The 19,662-nt window shown below is 38.1% G+C and overlaps 1 pseudogene; it reads right to left on the bottom strand.

Annotated features, from left to right (window-relative positions):
- Positions 1-261: 261 nt before the first annotated feature.
- Positions 262-19,662, bottom strand: part of LOC104636972 (aldehyde oxidase 2-like) — a 46,081-nt pseudogene continuing 26,680 nt past the window's right edge.

The raw sequence follows: 19,662 nt of genomic DNA, 5'->3' as shown, positions 1-19,662 counted from the left end.
AGTTACACAAGATGACTCTTCCGTGCTTATGAGAGCCTCAATTGCAATAAATGCAATTTCTTCAGATGAATATGTTAGGGGCTGCATCAGCCCAACAGAGGTCCAACCAGTAGCAGGGCTGAGCATGTATTCTCAACAAGCAAACGTGCAAATACATGTGTAATACTATATACATATAAATACAGCCAGCCACACAGATCGACACAGAAACACTCTGCACTCATGCAACACAAACAGCACCAACGGCCTTGCCCTGTTCCCCTCTCTGACTGATTAGCATGAAGGTCCGTTAGTGGGAAATGTACATATAGATATATATACACGCACACACTAAGGACCCCTCCGGTAACTGGCCTTAGACAGTCTATCCAGTGTTAGATCTCCCCAGATTTCATCTCACACCATTTTCATTACTGTTTTTTCCTTGAAACAGTACTGGTTATAGATCACAGTGTCACAAAATAGCAGGACAGTGCCTTACAAGTTTGCTTTTATTGAAGACATATTTAAGCAAATTCCAGTTAACAGCCGAATGAAATCCCCAAAATACCACATTCAAAAATACCCTAAGGGAGATCACATTCAGAGGGAGGATTTTGAACTGACAGCTGGATATCCTGCAAATATTTGTTCATTCATTCTAAACCCAAGGCACTGATTACTTTGGTACTCATTCTAAAATGAGGGCATTTGTCTAAATCACAATTAAATAAAAAGCCAAGAAGATAAATCACAAATTATGAAAATTGTATTTTAAAGAAAGGAGCACAAAGACATGATAGTTCCTGCTGTCAGCTCCTTGAAGTCTTTGATATTACAAAATTGCAAAGCATATTGTCAGTTGAGCTTTTCCTGTTAGCTGCAGACTCTCACAATTTACCAAGAGAAATGAAGAGGAAAACATTACCAACATAAGCTAGCAATTTCCTCGTTACTTGTAATATTAATTTATTTGTAAAGGAAAAAGATCTTGTACCTCTACAGATTTATATTAAATATAACTTATTTGAGGGTGTGTGCAGGTCACACTCTCTTCTGTACTATGCTAATTTAAGCCTGTACTCTCACTCTTAAAGTAAATGAAAAAGTCTATATATGAATGAGTTCAGGATCTGAACTAATGCAATACCTATTGAGTATCTCCAGAGTTATTTCTTATGCTAATGTTTTGTGTACACAATGATGTTGTTAAATGTGTCCTTACTGTTCATTTTATTGCTTTGAACTATCAAATGTGAAAGTTGAATATTGATTTGTACATATACCTATGTTGGCTCAGCTCAGCTCAGCCATTTCCTTTTCTCCCTCTCAAACACCTTTGCATTTGCTTTTCAGTCTCTTCTCATGGGGAAATGCTCCATCAAGACTCGTATAGCTGCCACTGCATCACTATAAAACTTCCTTTCTAAAGCAATGTCTGTCAGGGTGCCAGTAATGTTGTTTGGCACAGCTGAGTTAAACTGTGAGCTGACACACCTATTTTTAAGGATGAACTTCTATTGTCATTGCTTCCTGTCAGCCCTGCTCCCTTCCACCTTCTCATCCCAGTCACCTGCTGCACATCCACCATGCATACGTGCTGATGGTTGCAATGGGCAACCCCATTTCAAATTGAGTATTTTAGATAAGAAGACCATGAGTTTTAACAGATGTGGTGGTCTGTCCCCCTATATCTTTGGTCACTAATGTATGTTATCCCAGAAATCCTCACCTCTGTTATGAACTTCAAAGCTGGTACTGGGAACCTGTCCTGCTATTTAACCCTTCCTACCTCCAGTATACCTCCCTCACCTTCTGCCCTCTCCTTACCTATTACCAAAGCAATAAAATGAATGCATCAGCTATGTCCTACTTCACCATTTTGCTGGAAAGAAGGAGCAAAACTGTGGGTAAGGCAAAAGAGAGGAAGAGTGAGCGCTGACAACACAGTGAATAGCAGTCGTTATATTCCAGTTCTGAGAGAGATCAAAGCTGATAGTGGTTCAGAGAGATCTAATGGTATGGAGCAGGCCTGGGATGGGCTGCCAGGAAGCAAAGAGCTATACAGAGTGTTATAATATATCAGTGCCTAGAAAACATTTGGCAGTATGTACTTTTAGAATCTCTGTTCTACTGTAATATTGATACATTGCCCATCACTAATTTGTACAGTGTCTAGTCCTGATCTTTGGGATTTTCATGTACTAGAAGAACAGAAAGAGTGGATAATAACAGTTGTGAATCTCATACTGGATGTAGAAGTGACAAAATGGTACTATTTGTGATCTGCTCTTCATTCCAGATATTTTCAAAATTGCATGCAAATACTTTGAAGTTCATGGGGTAACTCCAGAACTATTCCAGTGTAGCATGGAACACAATTTGATTTAGAAAGAAATTTATGTTTCACAATAAGAGGTTTCTTACTTGGCAGGACAATAGAACTGGTGCTTATATCTTGTTCTACAAAGATGGACATATCTCTGTGTGTAAGTATTACAGTTTTACTTGAAGGAATGCTTTCAGTCAGTAAGTGGCTGAAGGAGTCACCTGGTTGTTTGATACTTAGGAAAGCAGTATTAATCCATATTGATGGCCCATGGCTTATAGGTTCCAGGTTTATCTTTTGGAATCTGAAAGAAAATATAAAGAAAGCAACATCATTTTGCTAAGGGGAAAGAAAACTTACTATAATTCACAAAGGGATGTTCCTTATCAGCCACTTAAATGTTATTGCACACACAAATCCCCACTTTCTCATGTTATAAAAGGTTGTGAAATAAACCAACTTACCTCTAGTCAACAATGGCATTCTTGTAATTGAACAGGTAATTAAGCGCATATCTCCATACCACAGGTGAGCTCACAGCCTGAAAGGCTCAGATTAGAGGAACTGACATATGAGGTGCCATTATCCAACATGGTTTAACGAGACTGCATTAAGTCATGGAGACCATGATGTTTGCAAGGAGATCATACATTTATGAGGACATTCCTGGAGATAGAACATCAGCTCCTGATGGCTGCATAACAGCTTCACCCTTATTTAAATTCTAAGTTGTTACCAAGTGTTTGCACAACACCTAGCCCACAAAGGTTCTTGATCTTGGTTATGACTTCTATTAATGAGACGTTCTATCACTGTGAAAGACTTGACTGCTGGATATCCTGCACAGAAGGAAGCAGAAGTGGATAGAATTCACAGCCCCAACCTCCAGGTACATTGAAGTCAGGGTGTCTCTAGCTGGCTGCCACTGGAAGAGATAGGGGCCTGCAGGTTTGCCTGACCCAACTTGTGTCCCTTTTCATAGAGAAATTTTCAGCCTAGGGTACAACACAGTTGCTCAAACTCAGGTCCGTGGGGCTTTTTAAGTTGAAATCTTTAATTAATGAACCTTGTCACAGTTTGGTCTGGTGTCTCCTATTTTCCAGGCCCCCAAAGTGATTGTTTAGTTTGCTTTCTGGCTGGATATGGATTAAGGGGAGAATGGCTGCTAAACTCTTGCTGTTTATCTGTTTGATAATTGCTCCTATGCTTTACTCCTTTCATTTTTTTATTCCTTTTTTTCACTCTTTTTCTCTTCAACTTAGAAATAAACAGACATTTTGGGCAAGTGACAATGTATTAAGCAATTCCAGATGCATCTACTTTTACAGTGCCAAAAGGATGAGTGCAGTCAAAAAGCTGTCAAAGTGGCTGAAGCTATTAAGAAGACAATTCCCATCTTGCCCTCTTTTCTGAAGAAAATCTTGCATGATCATTGTTGACTAGGAGAGATAGGGGGAGGGAAGTTGGCTCTGGCCCAGAGTCTTACAAAAATAAGTACTCTCCACCAGGCTACTGCTCTGTCCTGCCAACCCCTTCTAGTGAGGGAAGTGGAAGATGACCAGATTGAAGGCACTACTCTGGAAAGACACAGCAAACTGCAAGGGTGAGGGTACATTTTCTTGCCATTCTCATTTTGAAGAAAGCAGAGACAAAGCACAGAGATGGTTATCCAAATAACTTCAGTCACCGTGGGGGAAATTTCAATGAAAGGGCACAGTCCATCAGTTGTGGGTACCTGTTCTATCTATGTGAAAGGGAAGATATTAGAAGACAGCGGTATGTCAAAACCAGCCACACTTGGCACTATGTTGCCCTTTCAGAGTGGGGACCTGTACCATTCTCAAACCTGCACGTCAAATCTACAAAGTAATTACAGTGCCTGAGATGGGCAGAAAATTGGCATCTTGCGTATTTGTCAAAAAAACCCAACAACCCAAACCAAAAATAACCCAACAAACAAGGAAGAAGGTCAAGGTGTATAAAATCCATTGTCCTTCTTAGGCCCCATCATTTCAGTGTCTGCTGAACATCTCTTCATTCCAGAAAACAAAGAAGAGATAGCATGACTTGAAGGTCAAGGTGGAGGGCTCTCATAAACCCAGCTGAAAAAGGATTGTGCAATGGGAAGAATCATTGGTAGCCTCTGCTTTTTTATAAAAATCATGGATTTGTTCACTCAAGCATCTCTAGGAATACTTCTCAGATCATGACACAGAAAATGAGCTTATATGAAGTAACTGGGATCTAGATAATTTAGGCCTTTACAGTGAATATCTTAAATTTACACTCTTAGATTCTGTGGATGCCACTGTCAATGGTGATGCTTGCATGGAAACATAAATCTAAAATGTTGTATTTGGGAGTGCTCTTGTGCACTCAGCCTGTGTTCTAACTCTATGTTGTGACAAGACCTGGATGCACATCAGCCCGTATTTTCATCTCCTTGGTTTTCAAGGAAGAGACGAAGGCAACTGGGGTACATGGTTCAAAGTGGAATCAATCTAGACCAGGAGCAGAGGGTGAGTGATGGAGCACACCTACTCTGTGTCTAGACATAGCCATAGCTCCTCATAGAGATGCAAATAAAGTGACACTAAAGACAAAGTCAGACTATAAACTGAAAAGTACTTTCAAGGGCTTTTAGATTAAAGGAGATATATAAATTGGAAACATTACCACTGAGGAAACAGCACAGGCTAGTGTTCTGAACTGTTAGTTCACGTTACTCTGTCAACATAGCTGAGCCACTGATTAAATGAAGTGCAAAGCTCTGCTAATTGTAGTATGTTGAAGAAAAGAGATTTGGCTCACTGATTAGTCTATGTGCACAGTCCATTCAGATTAAAGAGAACTGAGGAGCTGACTAGCTCACAAAAGGAATGAAAATAACCTTACCATCTCAGTAAAGACATCATCACAGGCCATGCGAATCCGCTCGACAGTCAAGGGACTGTTCAGTGTGAAGTCCAGGCGCAGTCCTCTTTCCGTGCAGCAGCCACTGCATCTCGTATTGCAAAGAACACTGAGCTGCCCAGGAAGAATCCAGCCTCACCCATGCCCTGGCAGAGGATAGAGGCAGCTGGAGAGACTGGCTTTAGAAACTGACAGCAGAGAGTTAAATCAGCACATCTCCACTGTAGTTATCTGAAATACACTGAATCACACCAGCTCAGTATTTGGTTGTGTCCAGCATATTTGGATTCAACAGTTTTCCTTGGATCTCTGAGACCTTTCAAATCAGAAAAACATCAAGGATCAGGATTTGGCTGATGGGGAACATTTTAAAATTCACAATAAAGCTACACTGTCAAAGAAGCTTCCTGCTGGGACTTCAATGTTTGTGTTATAAAGGCATGAAATAACTCATGACTTCTCACATAAACAACTTTTTTAATATCCAAGTGGAATTAATTCTACATGATGAAACAGAGGAAGAAAGACACCCACTCCCGCTGCTCCCTTGGCTCCTCTTGCATGGATAAAGTTTGTGCTGTCTAATTTTGATAAGAAATGTGCTCTTTGTTTTCTTCATGTGGAAGAGTTTGTTTACTCATTTACACCATGTAAGGCCATACGAACATGGAGTGGACTTCTGGAAATTCCTGTTCCTTTATGTACTGGTTTTGGCTGGGATAGAGTTAATTTTCTTCACAGTAACTACTATGGGGCTATGTTTTGGATTTGTGCTGAAAACAGTGTTGCTAATACAGGGATGTTTTCATTACTGCTGAGCAGTGCTTACACAGAGCCAAGGCCTTTTCTGCTTCTCACACCACCCCACCAGCGAGGAAGCTGGGGGTGCACAAGAGGTTGGGAGGGGACACAACTGGGACAGCTGACCCCAACTGACCAAAGGGATATCCCATACCATATGATCTCATGCTCAGCAATAAAGCTGGGGGAAGAAGAAGAAAGAGGAGACGTTCAGAATTATGGCTTTTGTCTTCCCAAGTAACCTTTACAGGTGATAGAGCCCTGCTTTCCTGGAGGTGGCTGAACACTTGCCTGCTGATGGGAAGTGGTGAATGAATTCCATTCCTTATTTTGCTTTGCTTGCGTGCGCAGCTTTTGCTTTACCTATTAAACTGTCTTTACCTCAAGCCATGAGTTTGCTCATTTTTACCCTTCTGATTCTCTCCCCCATCCCACAGGGGGCAAGTGGGCAAGCAGCTGTGTGGGGCTGAGCTGCCTCCTGGGGTTAAACAACGACACTTTGTCATACCTGCTTTACATTCGAGGCTGAAACAGTGGGCGTTCCTGTCTTTCAATAGGCAGAGGCATACTCTCCACTTGAATTCCTATTTTATTTTGAGGTGCTATTTTTTGCTTTTACTCAGTCCTAGTACTGGGTGCCTCCTCAGAGGATGATCTACCCTTAAAACAGAAAGAATGGTGCTCTGCCATGGCTAATGGAAGAACTGGGCTCTATTCCTATAGCTATCGCAGGTTTCCTGTGAGATTCTGGAAAGTCACTTAATCTCTTGTCTCATGACTTCACTGTCTTTAAAAAGGATCATATAATTTCATTCTTCCATCTTTCTCCAGGAATTAGTCCAAAAACTCAGAACGTCAGTGTTTCACCATTTAAGTACTATTTGTTCCCTAGCCGAAACTGGATTTTTTGGGGGGGGGGCGGGGGGGAAGTCTGCCGTACTCTACAGTCACCTATGGTTTTGCAGCAGAATCAGCTGGTGTGCTTGCAAATGGTAAGTTTGGTGCATTTACCTTGGAAGAATAGATAGCAATTGAGTTGCATGAATTTGGCAGCAAATAGACACAAAACTGCTCAGGAATGTCACAGATGGCAGGGATCTTATATGTATCTGGGCCAAGAGTGAGCTGCTCTCCTTCTGGGGAAAAGTGGACTGCTTCTAATGTATAAAGACCAACTCCCTGAATGAAGGCTCCTTCAATCTGAGCAAAGAAAAAAAGATAAACTTTTATATCTCATTCAGTCATTTTAAAAGATAAAAACATATATACCATTTGACTTTTTAAGATTACACATGAACTTGCATCTTTCTATCCAAAAGTAGAAATTAGTTAACGTAGACCAAGATAGGATCAAGCTGTCCTCATCTGACTTACACAAATATTTTCATTGGCTCAAGTTGTACTCTTCGTTATTCCTGGCTAAACTCACTGTAAGTAGTACAGTTACCTCTGATTTGCTTTGGCAAAATTGCCAGAGAATTGAGCGAAATCCACAGAAATTCCAGTGAGGAGATATTTGCCCAGGGACTATGACATAAATAGTCTGCTCAATCTCATATTTGCTTAAAAAGATTTGCAGATAGCTAATGAAATTTATTCTAGAGAAAAACATCTCAGACACAAATAGATGATAGGTTGGATATGAAGAGAAAATAACAGGCCAACCTAAAGTAGGAAGGAACAACTGCTGAGTAGACACCTGGGCTATGGCAGTGGTGATGTAAACACTGATGCAAGGTAAACATAGAATTGAACTGCTAAGAAAGAATGATTTGTCAAATTTGGCAATCCTTGAATGTGCAAAATGAACATAATCTTTTAGGCAAAGGGGAAATATGTGAGGATGAGCCTGTAATGGGATAAATAAGCAGGATAAGAAAGGCTTTTAAATGTAGGTCATATTTTTAGGAGCATTTCCTTTGACTCTGCAAAGAAATGACAAATATCTTTCACACTCTTGAATTCACCACTACTTTCTTACTTACAGATTAAAAGTGGTGACACCACTTTCATCACTATTCAATTTGTCTGTACATATAGGTAGTTGAATCCATAATACAAAGCTGTGGAGACAACAGACTTCTAAAGAAAGGTCTGTTCTATCTCAATAGCTTTTTCTATTACATCACAGCTGAAGTCAACAGTGCTCTGCAGCTGGTTAAGATTTAGCCCTCAGTCAGTAATTCTAGGGTAAATTGATCAGGAAAAAGTCATAAGGAGATTCAGGATGATAATCCTGTAGGACATTTCCAAAGTCTGTTGAATCTGCTTTTCTCATCACTTCTCAAAAGATGAACAAGAAGTATAAAATTTAACCTAGTATTATTTATAGCTGCAAATAAACCCAAATACTAGTACATCTTTCAATCCAGCATCCTTGAGTGTTAATGGATAGCATCTCATAGGCTTTGGTGGCTACTGAATTGACCAATAACAGCAATCATTTAGGCAAAAAGAGGAATGTTCACTAAAATCTAATATAAAGCAAAACTATGGAAGTTCATACCTGTCCTATATCTATAGCTGGATTTATGCTAAAACAGGCATCCATGACAATGTCTGTTCTGATGTTCTGTTAAACAAATACAAGGTGTTACAAAGTTATATTTAAAATACACAACAACAAAGGGATCCTAAACAATATATAGTCTCACCCATGAAAGATGTGTTATCACAAGTATTATAAATTTATTCTGAAGCATGAAAGCTACTTGAGACAGGGTGTGTTGATGGAGAATTCATCTAGATAATGCATTTTTAGTGGTTGTCTGAAACTTGGGATGTGTTGTGCACATCCCATAAGTAACAGGATGATCATGAATTCAAGAACGGCGTTGTTGCTTGTTCTCCTATAGAAACGGAATTGCTTAAAATTATGTTTAGCCACTTCTTACGCTTTGTTGTGAGTGTGGAAGTACAGTCACCTGAACAGAAGTTCCTTATGTAGAGGAGGGGACAGGGAAGAATGTCTACTAGGCTGTTCTTATACAAGATCCAGTGACTTCTCCTCCTAAATCCCAACCTCCTTTAGTTTGAGGAGGTTCACAGACAGTGATTTTGGAGTCTGGGTCCACATGGACTACTGGATGTCTGGCAGTCACGCCAAATGTGCTTTCCCAGTAGCCAGAAGACATTGGATTGGTCTCCATATTCCATGCTGCTGAGAGCTGTCCCTGCACTAAATCCCCTTTGCAACAGGTGATGTTATGTGACTGCGGCTTCACCTGTTTTAAATGTAAGTCTGTTAAAAAGGGAACTGTAATTAATGATATGGTCTTGTTGAAGACCTGACCTGTAGGGAGATATTCAGAAGGTCTACTTGAATTTCAAAGTCATCATATAGTAGAAACATTAAACCTTCTTTATTTTCCGCTGTTCTGATAGTGTTTCTTATTCTTCTGGTTAACATCAGACCTCTATCACAAGATCAGCAGGACCAAATTGTATTGCAAAGGGCACTATAGCCATTTATTGTTCTGCTGGTGTTTTGTTGAGTACATCCAAGAGACTATGTCTCTATTCTTAGTCAAAAAAAACAAAAGAAAAAAAAAGTCATATGCATGTAACAATGGTGGGAAATTCACTCAACTCTACTTAAAGTTCACTGCATTTTTAGACATTACCTTGTGGGCTCCTGTCAAACAGTCAATTTCTACTTCAGAACATGCAACTCCAAAGAGAAAATACGGGAATGCATGGCCTTTCTTTGTGTCCCAGTTCATGTTTGTAACATAACCTCTGCAGGAAGTAAGAACATCCCTCAGATTAGATTAATTTAATCAAGATTCCCTCCCACCCCCTAGCCTTGTCCTCAATGTTGAGACCACTACAGGAATCATATAATGTGATATATCATAAACTCTCTAAGCTAACTATTTTCATAGGATCTCTGTAGTCAAAGACAATCTAGGGTGTAGCACCACTGATAAATATAAGTTGTGTGGAATTATTTGGGAGGGTAAGAGGGTTGCAAACCATGATGGTCATGGAACAAAATTCCTTGTGGGTCTCATGTGTCCTACTGTGATTGACCTTGTAGAAGACTCAGTGCATCAACTGTCAAACTAGCTAACCAAGGATATAAAGTGGTTCTGAAATCAATATGGGTTGAAGAGAAGAATTTCTCTTGTTAAACACTGCAGTTTCTGGTCCAGGCAACTTCTTAATGGCTAGTGTGCTGCATCTGCTACAGCCTTGAGAAGGTTGAATGGGGACAGTTTTATCCTTCCTGCAACTTATTGACAAGGTAGCACCTCTGATGACGAGAAATTAAAAAAGACTAATGGCTTTCCTTACTTGAAATAGCCAGTAGCTGAAAGACTGATGCTTTTCTTGTGAGCTTCACTGATCTGCAAAAGGTATACTCATTATTAAAGAGAGAAATTTCAAAATTCTTTACCTCACATTTAAAGAAAAAGTGAGACTTAAAAAAAACATTTTAAAGAAAAAAGACCCCTAAGTAAAAGCTTTACATTCCCTTGTGCCCTGGACATATCTTTAGGATGGGGGGCATTGCAGAATCTCTAAAGTTGGCCAGATTTACCAGGACATTGTGTTGCACCACTTGCTTTTACACTGTTTATTCTCTTCCTTGCCTCAAGTTTATTTCATACAGGGAGGCCCCTTCCTCCCTCCAGAACAATGGGAGTTTTCACTCTATGCTCATGGGTTTATCATAATTTAATAGTAAGAGAGAGAGAGAGAGATTTACCCAGTCTTCCCATTTGCCATTAGAATTGTCTCTTCGTATAGGGTCCAGACGCTTCCAAAGGATTTGACAAGCATCCTAGGGAGGAAGAAGGCTGGGCACCATTGACCGACACACAAACCCAAATCTATCTGCTGTTTTCAAAGCAATACAAGCTCTTTCTTGGTGAAGTTAGTTCGTTAAATTCATTCTGAAGGCTGTAACTCTGTTCATTTACCTACCATTTCTTTACTCTGCTAACTGCCAGCTAGAAAGCAGCACTTTGTGAAGAGTGGCATTGGCATCTACTCTAATGTAACTGAGGTATTCATATACCAGGCTATCACTGAAACCATCAACAAAAAGAAGATAAAGGACCTGTCTCTCCTCCTATTTTGATTTACTAGATAGAAAACCACTGGCTTGAATGATTTATTACAAAATAAATGAAAACAGAATTGGTCCCAAAGCATTTAAGTGGATAAGGGTGTTTCAGCCTGACTTAAAAAAAGTACCTGAAATATACCTTATGCTAAATTTTCCTTTAAATTGTGTTTAAATACAGAATATAAAGGGAAGATCCAGAAATCTATCTAGCAGCAATCTAAAAAAAACCCCCCACATTTGTAAATCTGATACAGTAAAGCAGAAAAAGGCGACCCTTTTTAATAGTGTTCTGTAATTTGCCTTGCTTTAAACTATGCATGTAAAATAAACTAGCAGGAGCGATTTTGAGATAAAAGAACTGCAAGCTGCTCAAAACCAAAACTAAGTTATGAATCCTCAGAGGGACATTCAGTATTCAAGAGAACCACTGATTATGTGAAAAAATGGTAATAACTCTAACCTGAATTGCTCTTGCATTGATTTCTGTTCCAACTGATCCTGCTGTGTATTTGCCATTAGGTACAGTTGTTGTGCTTGTTTCGCAGAAGTGTATATATGACAATGGTACCTTCAGTTCACAACTGGCAATCTGTAACAAAAGTAAACAAAAAGATATCCAGTCCTACTTGAAGATGCAATCTCAAGTGAGTAATTCATCATGCCATTCATCTCCCTCTCTATACACATACACAGAGAAATGACCTAATTCAACAGTAATACTATGACTAGGACAAATGCAAAAGTCTTTCTTAAAAATTATTCCGTAAAACAAATATTATATAAATAAATTCAGGTAATAGAAGATAAGATAAAACAATACAATGCAATACTATATGTTTTGCCTCTAATTAATTGCTCTCTCTAATCAGGTTTTGGTTACATATGGAAAAGTTAATCAAATTTAAAAAACAATGAATAATTTTCCGTCATGGAGTTTCAAATCTTATCTGTATATTTTATTCTCTATCTCATTTGAAATGGCTTGGTTAGTTTGTGTTCCCACTTTGTTGTTTTTCACAGTGTTCTAATGTTCAGATGTTCATTCAGCTAATTTTGAAGGAGTGGCCTCATTTTAGCTCCAAAACGACCTCTTTGGCACATGGGGTTTTTTATTACTATTTATACCAGAAATGCACAAAAATTAACTGATGTTATTATTGGTGCTGGATACATGACAAAGTTAAATTTTCAGCACTTTAACTGCCTCTGCAAAAAAACATTGGGTCATTTTAGCATGTGCTTTCTATACCTTAGCTATCCTGATAACAGTGATGTTACCACAAAGATGTTCATCTCCTTTCCAGGTCTTGAAAGATCACTTTAACTATAGCTTGTATTTTTCCTAAGTTTTGTCTTCATCAATAACTCAGAAGCAATGACCCAATATTAAACTTAGCTTTCTTATGTCTGTAGAATTTGCCTATTGTGCTTTTTAGTGCCATTCATCCTTTTGGCTCAGTTGTCTGTCTTATATTTTGTCTACCCTCAGATGCTAACTCACTCACCTGTAACATCTTAGTGTGAATTCCTTGTCCCAGTTCAATTCCACCATGAGTGACTAGCACAGACCCATCTATATAGATATGGACGAGAGTTCCAGCCTAAAGAAAAGCCACAGAAACTTGCTAATTTTCTTACTTCACTGAACAAAGGTGTATAAGTAAAAGGACAAGGCAAAGATAGATTAAATTCACGTGAATCAGTATATTACTAAAAGAGAGTGGAAATTCTCCAGCAGTCTGACAATAACAAGTTTCATTGCTCTAAGACAGGGTAGACTCTAAATGAGCTAGTAGTTATTCAAAGGAGTTCTGCAGGGATCACAGTAGTTCAAATAACAGAAAAGCATATTTTTCTTGTCATGAATCTGGGTGAATTAAGAACATGCTGGCTGTAGTTATAATGTAAGTGTAACCTGAGATACTATTCCCTCCTCATCCACAATAAAAAGTAGGACAGAGCAGAATTTGAACCTGGAATCAAAGGCATTTTGCACAGACAGCAAGGTATTTCCTGCTATGAATATCTATAGGACTTTTCTTTTAGAACAAACAATAGCAGAGTTGTACTTTTGTTTTTCTGAAACTGAGGGATTAGTCCTAGTCCTTTTTGTTCACATGTATCCATACAGGGTAATAATAAACTGATGTTTATAATATATAATTTTGATGGAGCAATGACACAACTGCTCTTCCATTCTCTCTCATAGGCTGTCAAGAGAATGGCTTAGAACCTGATTCACTTTCTGCTCATATTTTAGTGCAGCCTTGTGCCAATAAATAGCTATCTTAAATAGGGGAAATGCAAGAAGCAGGTGGGAATGGAAGTAATGAACTTTCATTCATGGTAAAATCAGGAATAACTTCCCAAGGAACGGTGATGAGAGAAATCAATCCCATACAAGCCATCCACTCCTATAAAGGAACAAGTGGATATGAAAGAGGACTACAAATTCTGTAGAGACATTTTGCTGTAGCATGCAATCAGCTACCAGCACTCCAAGAGCAAACAGTAGAGCCTGAGAGGTGTTGTGAAATACAGCACCTCTGGGACATCTTTTTATTTGTTAATAATTCTACATTGAGAAATAATGGTCATGTGATCTCTTTGGTGCTAACTTGTGATGGTTGCAATCAGGTCACATTTTGCTGATGTCAGTTAGAGTCTTAGCTGATTAAACAATGAATCTATTCTCTAAGATTTAGATCTAGATTTTTGGAAATTGCAATGCCTGAGCTTTATTTTGAAGGTTTTGGTGAAATGCAACTATTATTTATGCCTTTTTTTTACCTTTTGTATCAGATGAATTGTGATCCCTAGATTCAATGTTTCTTTACCATGAGAACATTTTTGGATGAAATACATTAATCTCTCTCTGAGCTCTTAGTCTACAAACTTGTGCAGAAACAATTGAGATGGAATGAACAACTAACATAACTATATGGATTTACTTTTTATGCATTGTACCCTCATAAACAAATAACAATGTTTGCTGATTTAACCTGAAACTCACTTAAAAGATTTTTTGGTTCAAGGCATGAATTAAAAAAAACCCCAAAAACAGAACTAGAAAATCTTCCCAGAAATACCACTATACTGAGCCATAAAAAATTTCAGTAGCAGAGCTTAACCTATCATATAAGTGGTACTATCGGAACTATAGGAGTGATCATTTTTCTTAGTACGGACTAGATTATGGAAGGTTTCAAGTACCACATTTTTACAGTGTTAGCTTTTTGCTGGATAAAGGTAGCATGTTAGGAATCAGAAATTCCCATTTCTGTGAGGGGAATAATCATAGAATCATAGAATGGGTTGGGTTGGAAGGGACCTTCAACCCAAGGGAAGATCATTTAGTTCAAGCCCCCTGCGATGGCCAGGTACATCTTTGACCAGATCAGCTTGCTCAAAGCGCCATCTCATACCGAGTAAGTATTTATAAAGAGATCAGCCAGACAGAGTGATACTCCTTCTGAAACAAAGTATATCTCAGTGGATTGTATTTTATGCTAGTCCAGCATGTTGTAATTCTTTTTTCTTTCCTTCCTGCCTGTAGAGATTATACTTCCTCTATTTTTGGAGAGAAAATTATAGATCTTAGATCATAAAAGCACTATTTCGAAGAGGTTACCTAATGAAAATAAGTTGCATTAAATCCAACAGAAAACTTCATGGGAATGATGGCAATCCCATTCTTTTTCCCGTAATTTTTCATGTTAAACTCTTCCACCTTTACTTTTCAGCTGTAGTAGTCAGACTTGTCCAAACATTCTTCCCAACATTTCCACAGATTCTCTGCATTAAACTCTTCTTTGAAAGACGTTAGGTTAACTCCTTTGTACATGTTTATTTCTCTAACCTAAACAGGAAGCAAATTTACACAGTGCTGAAAATAAACATCACCTTATAATATATTGACATAATATATATAATATAATGACATGTCATATAATGATACAATAATATGATTAATACTTACCTACATTAAACATAATGTTATATCCTTTTTTCTAAGGAAATCACTGCTCAAATGGCCTGATTTTTTTTCTCACATCAAATGCCTGTGAACTTAAGTGGTGTCAGCAGGATTGTTCACAAGGACTACTCAACGCAAGAAGGCTGGTAAACTCAAATAAGACTAGTGATAGCAGAAGTTAATGCTAAAAAACCTGTTTGTCCTTTGGAGACGGGTCTGAAAGCATTCCTGAAATGTGGTAAAGGACAAGTAAATGGGAGAGGGAGAAGATTCAAAGAAATAGGGAAAAGACATGATGGTTGGCATCCTAGGAAAGTAAAATGATTTATAAAGCATAGTTTGAATATACAAGAAGTTGACACATACAAAAGAGGAAAAGCTTACACTGGACTAAGCAGTGTGTAGGGGAAGGATAGATCTTGAAGACTGAATAGGAAATGGCAACAATTAAAACTGCTGGGACGCTGTCTCTGAAGGCTGGGGAGAAGCCAAAAGTGTCAACCTGGTAACTGGGATGATAGGACCCACCTAACTAAACTGTTGATAGATGGATGGATCAAAAAGATGGGATGTCCAGTTCTGAGAGGCTGAGATGCAGGTGACAGCTGAACATACACCCAGTGATCTAAAACTGGTCACACAGTACAAGAGATTATACTGTTTTGACTGAAGCTGGTCATGCTAATGGCAGTCATCAAACATTTTGCAACATATCCTGGGCCAGTTTTCTCCATTCTTATCTGTATTATATCAAGTATTATTCCATGGAAGCACAAGTGCTGAATAAAGTGCCATTCAGCCCAAGTAAAGTTGGTAGATCTGGTTCTACAAGAACTGGCTTAAGCACAAGGAGCTTCTGACAGTCTAGGTCCTAGAATTCTCTGTTATCCCATGTTTTATTTGGCAGTCTTAGTTCTTTTACCTTCTCATGTGGTAGGCCAGTTTGGGTTGCCACAGCCACAATACAGGTGTCCACAAACAGACCTGCTTGGGGAAACCCAAATCCTCAGAAGGCAGTATTAGAAAGCAAATGAGTCTTGCAGGCATGGCCCTTGACTCAGAGATTGGGGATATTATATGCATTGTCCACTTTAAACACAATGTACTCAATCACCTGTAAAAAGACATTATAGTTGTTCATATGGTTCAAGTTCCTTTAAAAAGGCAGTGAAACTTGTGAAAGACACTTGAGATCAATGAGATGTAATTGTTTTAAGGAGGAGTAGAACTATATTCAGGAGGCCTGTTGTTCTGCTGTTTTTTACACCAATGTAAGTAAAGAAACTGCGTTTAAATCAGAGAAACTGCATTTAACTCACAGGAATTACAGTAGCATAAAGAAGCATTACTGAGGGAAAAATCAGACTTTCAGTTTTGGGGAAGTGAAGTAATAAATTTATGATAATAGGCTACCTATTAAAACTTCTTGTGTCTTCACTGAACTTTTAAATCTGAATTTTCTATGTCCAGTATCACCTGACAAATATTGTACCTCCTTAATGATATTCTGTAATCAGCATCTGGGCCACAGATGCATTTTTACTTTAGGCAGATGAGAGTGGTACTTAGCAAGAATAGACATATTCTTAGGAGAAATAAATCATGACAAAGAGCTGTTATTTTCTTTTTGTGACCAGTTCAGTCAGCGTAAGTGGTATCAGTGAAGTTTTGTACAGCCACCATTTATATAGCACTGAAAATCTGCAGCTATGATTCTACCATCATTCATGAATCCAATCTGTAATATAGCAACCGATGCATTAGCGATCTTTTCTCTCATGTATTTCAAACTTCTCTTTATAAATAAGCTAACCACTTAAGAAATACTGCCTGAGGTTCAGACTACAGAACACAATGGGTTTTCTTCCACTGAATTAGAAAAAATTACCTGCCTGGATTTCTGTCTATAGAATGGTTATCAATTTGGATCTGAATATGCAAACCAAGAGCAAAATATATATAAAACCCACAAATCATCATAATACCTCAGCTGCCCACAAAGCTCTTCTCCCACGCAAACACTGTCTACACTCACACAGAATCTGAAAAGCTTGTTTACCACTGTTTTTTGTATGAACAGAGACCAGAAAGAGAATGACAAGATCACTAAAGAAATTATTAACTCTGATTATGCTATTCTTTCTGAAGTATTCCTGTTGTAATCATGTTTCATCCTGATGATTTCATCACCTAGACAACAACAGGAACCAACGATGCTTATATTTTGCAGATTACATCTTAAGAAATATCCACCAAATTTGATTTAATTCTAGTTCTGGTTCCTTCCTCTTCAACTTCTTTTTTAAAAAAGGTAATATATGGGTTTATATTTTTAACAGTTTATATAATAATATTTAAAGGGGAACAATCATAGAAAACTGTAAAATAACTGGAGACCAACTTGTTAAATGATGGAAAGTGATGCAGCTCCATTAGGATTAAGGATAAGAAAATAAGAGGTAATGAATAGTATTGCTCACTAAGTCCTGCATAGCTGCATGGATAGAATAAGAGATGGGAGTGATGGGGAGAGTGGTTTTTGCTTAATGTAGTTAAGCAATTAATGCAGTTTCTGCAGTTATTGCATTTAAGTGAAGGAAAGGTTAGGGTTTGAGAGATCAAGATCAACATTCCTTCTCTTTCAAAATCGTAACCATTATCCAAACTTTAGGGAAAAAAATTGGGAAGTTGTGACTACATCAAACCAAAATATGTCTATGGGGGCTTTTTGAAAATTCAGTGAGAAGGATAATTCCACTTTGTTTTTTCCTCCAAAAGCATAACCTCAGTCATAATCTTTATCCTAGCTTCAAGATAGCTAATTAATGAATAACAGCACCAGAATTAATGTGATTAATTAATTGTTTCTTCTGCTCTAAATCCATACCTAAATATTTAGCTCCATGTAAGACTGGACAGCAGGAAAATAAACTCTCCATTGTTTCTTTCCTCCAAGTCTACTCCTAATTCTAACACCCATCATAAGATGCTCAGATAACCAATAGCTGAAACCCAAGGAAACATGAGCTTTTGCCACTATCAGTAGTTTAGGACTTGCAGACAATTCAGTGAGAAAACAAAATCTTGGCATATACCTTTTACCTTCCCTAGCAGTAGCCAAAGTCTCAGACATCCCTGGTTATGAGGCATCTGCACTGAAATGAACCATGCGCTATAAGCCCCTTTAAATATCACTCAACAAAGCTTGGGGTCCATACAGTATTTTATAAGATGTAACAATCCTCATCAGTTCCTTTGTGAGTCCCAACCCTCACAATTATAAAAATAGCCTTAATAACTCTTGAGTAAAAATTGTTTCCTCCAAAATTATACCTAAAGCATACATCCCATTCTTGTAGCTCAGAGGCTCATGAAAGACCGTTAAAAAAATTAAAAATCAAACTCTGCACTTTTTTTTAAATTTTCCTCAATATTCTAACCCTAACTTTTACAATACTCTGGTAAATGGTATCTTCACCAAAACTAAACATAAAGCATGCCTCCTTTCCAATACCTACTCTCCTCCAGGCTCAGATGCTAATGTAACTTAGGAAATCAAATTCCAGAATATTTCCTCTCAAAAACTGTAACCTTAATCTTGGTCTAGCTTCTAGAATCCTCAGGTAACCAGTATGTGTGCAAAATTTAAAAAAATGCTAGAACTTCCAGCAGAAAATCTTATTGGTATTGTCTATAGATGGCTCAGCAAACTCATCACTGCTTGTTTTCTTTAACATACCTCTAACCCTAAGCTTGGCCTAAGCAATTCTTGATAGGTGATATCTGAATCAAAGGTTTGAAATATATGTCAAATATAAGGCATGACTCAGTCCTTACCTTAGCTTGAAGGTCCATGTAAAATTTAGAAAGAAGCCAAAATCCTCTTGCTTTCATTTTCCTAGGGACATAGATGGGTTCCCTAATGCAAATCTAAACCTATAATGGGGATTCTCAGTTAAAAGATGACGGATCTAAAATGAAACATAAGCCAAATGCTGCTTTTCCAAGATAGCTATGATAGTACTTCAGGGACCCATGGAAATAAAAGAAAAAAAAAAAATTAAAAAATCACAGTTTTTATTCAAACTCTGATCCTAATCCTAATCCTGGCCTTAGAAATACTGTGGCACTTTATTCCTTCAGCAAAACTAAACATAAGCTAGGAATGTCAACTGCAGCCCTCGTCCTACCTCTGGTACCTGTGTAAGACTCAAGAAAGAACCAAGATTCTAATTTCTTCTTTTTCCTAAACTTTACTGTAATGCTAATAGTGCCTGAAAATATTGTCAGTAGACACTGGCAATTTTTTCAGCAAAAATAAACAGAAGACTTCCCTTCATTCTTTTCACCCATCCCAGATGCCTGTGGAATACCTCAGGGGGAAAACAAACATCTCCCTTGTCATCTTCACTTTTTTCTAACTTTAACCCTAACACTACCATCAGTGATAATAAGTAACTGCATGAAACTAAATATAAGCCTTTTCCTTTTCTAAAAGCAAGGCTTATAAGAATAATGAAGTTCATAGATGATTCAGCAAGAATCACCTTCCATTCCTTCTTTTCCTTATCTCTACCTATAGCTGCAACC

Source organism: Balearica regulorum, chromosome 6 (genome assembly GCF_011004875.1).
Source record: "Balearica regulorum gibbericeps isolate bBalReg1 chromosome 6, bBalReg1.pri, whole genome shotgun sequence".
Classification (NCBI taxonomy): Eukaryota; Metazoa; Chordata; class Aves; order Gruiformes; family Gruidae; genus Balearica; species Balearica regulorum.
The sequence above is the reverse complement of the archived record's forward strand: the minus strand, read 5'-3'. Positions and strand labels throughout refer to the sequence as shown.